General features: G+C 58.0%; 1 long non-coding RNA gene across 2 annotated transcripts; it reads left to right on the forward strand.

Moving 5' to 3' along the window:
• Window positions 1-301: 301 nt before the first annotated feature.
• LOC144742302 (uncharacterized) lies at window positions 302-7,391 on the forward strand. 2 transcript variants are annotated; one of them, XR_013590076.1, is made up of 3 exons: window positions 302-424; window positions 625-720; window positions 7,354-7,391. It is a non-coding gene; the product is annotated as an uncharacterized LOC144742302 (long non-coding RNA). The 2 variants fall into 2 exon arrangements; XR_013590075.1 differs by lacking the exon at window positions 302-424 and having other exon boundaries at window positions 593-720.
• The last annotated feature ends 382 nt before the right edge of the window (window positions 7,392-7,773 follow it).

Raw genomic sequence — 7,773 nt, forward strand, 5'->3', positions numbered from 1 at the left:
TGAGTGGTGGTGAGTGAGTGGTGTGTGGTGAGTGGTGGTGAGTGAGTGGTGTGTGGTGAGTGGTGTGTGTGTGAGTGGTGGTGAGTGGTGGTGAGTGAGTGGTGTGAGGTGAGTGGTGGTGAGTGAGTGGTGTGTGGTGAGTGGTGGTGAGTGAGTGGTGTGTGGTGAGTGGTGGTGAGGGAGTGGTGTGTGGTGAGTGTGTGGAGAGCGTGTGGTGAGTGTGGTGAGTGTGTGGTGAGCGTGTGGTGAGTGTGTGGTGAGTGTGTGGTGAGTGAGTGGTGTGTGGATGAGTGGCGGTGAGTGAGTGGTGTGTGGTGAGTGATTGGTGAGTGAGTGGTGTGTGGTGAGTGGTGGTGAGTGAGTGGGTGTGGTGAGTGGTGGTGAGTGAGTGGTGTGTGGTGAGTGGTGGTGAGTGAGTGGTGATGTGGTGAGTGGTGGTGAGATGAGTGGTGTGTGGTGAGTGGTGGTGAGTGAGTGGTGAGTGGTGGTGAGTGAGTGGAGTGTGGTGAGTGGTGGTGAGTGAGTGGTGAGTGGTGGTGAGTGAGTGGTAGTGTGGTGAGTGGTGGTGAGTGGGAGTGGTGTGAGAGTGAGTGGTGTGGTGAGTGGTGGTGAGTGAGTGGTGAGCGTGTGTGTTGCAGGCAGCACGGTGCGTGGGGGACCGATCGGAGGGCAGACGCAGGTGGTGCTGAGGAACGAGCACATGCAGTACCTGCTCACCTGGTATCTCACCCCACGCTCCACCACACGCTCACCTGGTATCTCACCCCACGCTCACCACACGCTCACCACACGCTCACCACACGCTCACCTGGTATCTCACCCCACGCTCACCACACGCTCACCACACGCTCACCACACGCTCACCACACGCTCACCACACGCTCACCACACGCTCACCACACGCTCACCACACGCTCACCTGGTATCTCACCCCACGCTCACCACACGCTCACCACACGCTCACCACACGCTCACCACACGCTCACCACACGCTCACCACACGCTCACCACACGCTCACCTGGTATCTCACCCCACGCTCACCACACGCTCACCACACACTCACCACACGCTCACCTGGTATCTCACCCCACGCTCACCACACGCTCACCTGGTATCTCACCCCACGCTCACCACACGCTCACCACACACTCACCACACGCTCACCACACGCTCACCACACGCTCACCACACGCTCACCACACGCTCACCTGGGTATCTCACCCCACGCTCACCACACGCTCACCACACACTCACCACACGCTCACCACACGCTCACCACACGCTCACCACACGCTCACCACACGCTCACCACACGCTCACCTGGTATCTCACCCCACGCTCACCACACGCTCACCACACACTCACCACACGCTCACCTGGTATCTCACCCCACGCTCACCACACGCTCACCTGGTATCTCACCCCGACGCTCACCACACGCTCACCACACACTCACCACACGCTCACCACACGCTCACCACACGCTCACCACACGCTCACCACACGCTCACCACACGCTCACCACACACTCACCACACGCTCACCACACGCTCACCAACACGCTCACCACACGCTCACCACACGCTCACACACGCTCACCTGGTATCTCACCCCACGCTCACCACACGCTCACCACACACTCACCACACACTCACCTGGTATCTCACCCCACGCTCACCACACGCTCACCACACGCTCACCACACGCTCACCTGGTATCTCACCCCACGCTCACCACACGCTCACCACACACTCACCACACGCTCACCTGGTATCTCACCCCACGCTCACCACACGCTCACCACACACTCACCACACGCTCACCACACGCTCACCACACGTCACCACACGCTCACCACACGCTCACCACACGCTCACCTGGTATCTCACCCCACGCTCACCACACGCTCACCACACACTCACCACACGCTCACCTGGTATCTCACCCCACGCTCACCACACGCTCACCACACACTCACCACACGCTCACCACACGCTCACCACACGCTCACCACACGCTCACCACACACTCACCACACGCTCACCACACGCTCACCACACGCTCACCCCACGCTCACCACACGCTCACCTGGTATCTCACCCCACGCTCACCACACGCTCACCACACGCTCACCACACGCTCACCTGGTATCTCACCCCACGCTCACCACACGCTCACCACACACTCACCACACGCTCACCTGGTATCTCACCCCACGCTCACCACACGCTCACCACACACTCACCACACGCTCACCACACGCTCACCACACGCTCACCACACGCTCACCACACCTCACCACACGCTCACCACACGCTCACCACACGCTCACCACACACTCACCACACGCTCACCACACACTCACCACACGCTCACCACACGCTCACCACACACTCACCACACGCTCACCACACGCTCACCACACGCTCACCTGGTATCTCACCACTCACTCACCACTCACTCACCACACGCTCACCACTCACTCACCACTCACTCACCTGGTATCTCACCACTCACTCACCACTCACTCACCACACGCTCACCACTCACTCACCACTCACTCACCACACGCTCACCACTCACTCACCACTCGCTCACCACACGCTCACCTGGTATCTCACCACTCACTCACCACTCACTCACCACACGCTCACCACACGCTCACCTGGGTATCTCACCACTCACTCACCACTCACTCACCACTCACTCACCACTCGCTCACCACACGCTCACCTGGTATCTCACCACTCACTCACCACTCACTCACCACACGCTCACCACTCACTCACCACTCACTCACCACACGCTCACCACTCACTCACCACTCGCTCACCACACGCTCACCTGGTATCTCACCACTCACTCACCACTCACTCACCACACGCTCACCACTCACACACCACTCACTCACCACACGCTCACCACTCACTCACCACTCGCTCACCACACGCTCACCTGGTATCTCACCACTCACTCACCACTCACTCACCACACGCTCACCACTCCACACACCACTCACTCACCACACGCTCACCACTCACTCACCACTCGCTCACCACACGCTCACCTGGTATCTCACCACTCACTCACCACTCACTCACCACACGCTCACCACTCACACACCACTCATCTCCCACACACTCACACACGCTCACCACACGCTCACCACACGCTCACCACACGCTCACCTGGTATCTCACCACTCACTCACCACTCACTCACCACACGCTCACCACTCACTCACCACTCACTCACCTGGTATCTCACCACTCACTCTCCACTCACTCACCACACGCTCACCACTCACTCACCACTCACTCACCACACGCTCACCACTCACTCACCACTCGCTCTCCACACGCTCACCTGGTATCTCACCACTCACTCACCACTCACTCACCACACGCTCACCACACGCTCACCTGGTATCTCACCACTCACTCACCACTCACTCACCACTCACTCACCACTCGCTCACCACACGCTCACCTGGTATCTCACCACTCACTCACCACTCACTCACCACCGCTCACCACTCCTCACCACTCACTCACCACACGCTCTCCACTCACTCACCACTCGCTCACCACACGCTCACCTGGTATCTCACCACTCACTCACCACTCACTCACCACACGCTCACCACTCACACTCCACTCACTCACCACACACTCACCACTCGCTCACCACTCACTCACCTCACGCTCACCACTCACACACCACTCACTCACCACACACTCACCACTCACTCACCACTCACTCACCACACGCTCACCTACTCACACACCACTCACTCACCACACTCATCCACTCACTCACCACTCACTCACCACACGCTCACCACTCACTCACCACTCACTCACCACACGCTCTCCACTCACTCACCACTCACTCACCTCACGCTCACCACTCACACACCACTCACTCACACCATCACACTCACCACTCACTTCACCACTCACTCACCACACGCTCACCACTCACACACCACTCACTCACCACACACTCACCACTCACTCACCACTCACTCACCACACACCACACGCTCACCACACGCTCACCACACACCACACACTCACCACACACGCTCACCACTCACTCACCACACGCTCACTCACTCCACCACTCACTCACCACTCACTCACCACTCACGCACCACACGCTCACCACTCGCTCACGCACTCGCTCACCTGGTATCTCACCACTCACTCACCACTCACTCACCACACGCTCACCACACACTCACCACTCACCACTCACTCACCACACGCTCACCACTCACTCACCACTCACTCACCACTCGACTCACCACACGCTCACCTGGTATCTCACCACTCACTCACCACTCACTCACCACACGCTCACCACTCACTCACCACTCACTCACCACACGCTCACCACTCACTCACCACTCGCTCACCACACGCTCACCTGGTATCTCACCACTCACTCACCACTCACCTCACCACACGCTCACACCTCTCAACACCACTCACTCACCACACGCTCACCACTCACTCACCACTCGCTCACCACTACGCTCACCTGGTATCTCACCACTCACTCACCTCTCACTCAACCACACGCTCACACTCACACACCACCTCACTCACCACACGCTCACCACTCACTCACCACTCGCTCACCACACGCTCACCTGGTATCTCACCACTCACTCACCACTCACTCACCAACACGCTCACCACTCTACTCACCACTCACTCTCCACTCACTCACCACACACTCACCACTCGCTCACCACACGCTCACCTGGTATCTCACCACTCACTCACCACTCACTCACCACACGCTCACCACTCTCACACACCACCTCACTCACCACACACTCACCACTCACTCACCACTCACATCACCACACGCTCACCACTCACACACCACGTCACTCACCACACACTCACCACTCACTCACCACTCACTCACCACACACCACACGCTCACCACACGCTCACCACACACCACACACTCACCAACACGCTCACCACTCACTCACCACACGCTCACCACTCACTCACCACTCACTCACCACTCACTCACCACACGCTCACCACTCGCTCACCACACGCTCACCTGGTATCTCACCACTCACTCACCACTCACTCACCACACGCTCACCACACACTCACCACTCACCACTCACTCACCACACGCTCACCACTCACTCACCACACATCTCACCACTCACCACACGCTCACCACACGCTCACCACACACCACTCACTCACCACACACCACACACTCACCACACACCACACACTCACCACTCACCACACACCTCACCACACGCTCACCACTCACTCACCACACGCTCACCACTCACTCACCACTCACTCACCACTCTCTCACCACTCACTCACCACACGCTCACCACTCACTCACCACTCACTCACTCACCACTCACCTGGTATCTCACCACTCACTCACATCACGCTCACCACTCACTCACCTCACTCACACTCACCTGGTATCTCACCACGCACTCACCACACGCTCACCACACGCTCACCACACACCACTCACTCACCACACACCACTCACTCTCCACACACCACACACTCACCACACAACCACACACTCACCACACACTCACCACACACCACTCACTCACCACACACTACACCTCACACACACGCTCACCACACGCTCACCACTCACTCACCACACGCTCACCACTCACTCACCACTCACTCACCACTCACTCACCACTCACTCACCACACGCTCACCACTCACTCACCACTCACTCACCACTCACCTGGTATCTCACCACACACTCACCACACGCTCACCACACGCTCACCACACACCACACGCTCACCACACACTCACCACACACTCTACCACACGCTCACCACTCACTCAACACACTCGCCACACGCTCACCACACACACGCCACACACTCACTCACTTACCACACACTCACCACACACACACTCACCCACACACACCACACACACACTCACCACACGCTCACCACACACACACACCACACACTCACTCACCACACACTCACCACACACACACTCACCACACACACCACACACTCACCACACACACACTCACCACACACACCACACACTCACCACACGCTCACCACACACACACACACCACACACTCACTCACCACACACTCACCACACACACACTCACCACACACTCACTCACACACACTCACTCACCACACACTCACCACACACACACTCACCACACACACCACCACACACTCACACACACACACTCACCACACACTCACCACCACACACACTCACCACGCGCTCACCACACACACACTCACCACACACTCACCACGCGCTCACCACACACTCACAAACCACGGGTGCGTGTGCATGCAGTGAGAGTGTGCGCGTGTGTGCCAAGGTTCGTGCGAGTTTTGTGTGTGTGTGTGTGCGTTATATGGGCAAAGCCTTACCGTATTGAATCACCATTGACTGCAGTTTCTATGCGTGCATTATCACCGTTCAACGCTAGATGGCAACTTCTCTTTATTCACAGCTACCTTGGCGCTTAAAAATTGTAAATGGCGAGAAAACTCCGAAAATATATATTTAACAATACATTTAACAACACACAAGATGTGCCTTGCATGTACAAAATGTCTGAACCGTATCGAGACCACTAGTGTGGCCATGTTGTTGTTTGGACCACCAACTAAAAGAATTGTGAACATGTGAGATATGGGCACTGACAGGCAACTGCTGAAGACCGTCATTAGCAGAAGTGTTACGACCTAGGCCACATTGCCCGAAACGACCACAAATACCGGCTACTAAAGCAAATCCTGGAAGGAAAAATCGAAGGGAAAAAACGACATGGCTCAGTAACATCAAAACATGGCTACAATTAACAACAGCACAAACTCTCACCACACACACTCACCACACACTCACCACACACACTCACCACACACACACCCACTCACCACTCACCAACATACTCACCACACACTTACCCGAGTTTTGTGTGTGTGTGCGTATACACGGTACACACACACACACGTGTGTGTGTGTGTGTGTATACACGTGTGTGTACAACGCGTGTGCATTGTAAGTGGTTGTTCTAGCGCACTGCGCTGTGAACCCGGCGACCCGAGTTCGATTTCCGCTCACAGCTAAAACAGTGACGGTGAATATTCGATCCAGTCCTGGGCCTTCCCTAGGTCGACTCAGCCTTGTACCTGGTGTGGCGTGTACACATCCGCACTGGGGAGACAAAGGCGGCCGGGCGTGGTGCCGCTCACCCACCCGTGCTCACGAACAGCACTTGCCCCAACAGTCTAAGGCTACACGGGGGACCTTTGTCTTGTGTGTGTGCAGGTACTCTCTGAGTGCTGCTACTGCTGCCATGTGGTACATCAAGTTCATGCGGCGGGGGTGATGGGGGTGATGGGATGGAGGAAGAGGGGGGGTGCTGAGCAGGGAGCATGTGCACCCCCCCTGCCCCCCACCCCCGGGGAGGGGGGAGACCACTCACTACCCTCCCCCCACCCCTAACCCCTCCCCCAAACTCCGCCCCCTTCCCCTCCCCACCCCGCCCCCTTCCCCTAACCCCGCCCCCCTTCCCCTCCCCCCACCACCCCTTCCCCTCCCCCCTCCCCCTTCCCCTCCCCCCGCCCCCTTCCCCTACCCCGCCCCCTTCCCCCTCCCCCCACCCCCCCTCCCCTCCCCCCGCCCCCTTCCCCCGCCCCCTTCCCCTAACCCGCCCCCTTCCCCTCCCCCCACCCCTTCCCCTCCCCC

The sequence above is a fragment of the Lampetra planeri genome, unplaced genomic scaffold (genome assembly GCF_965212315.1).
Source record: "Lampetra planeri unplaced genomic scaffold, kcLamPlan1.2.h2 scaffold_976, whole genome shotgun sequence".
Taxonomy (NCBI): domain Eukaryota; kingdom Metazoa; phylum Chordata; class Hyperoartia; order Petromyzontiformes; family Petromyzontidae; genus Lampetra; species Lampetra planeri.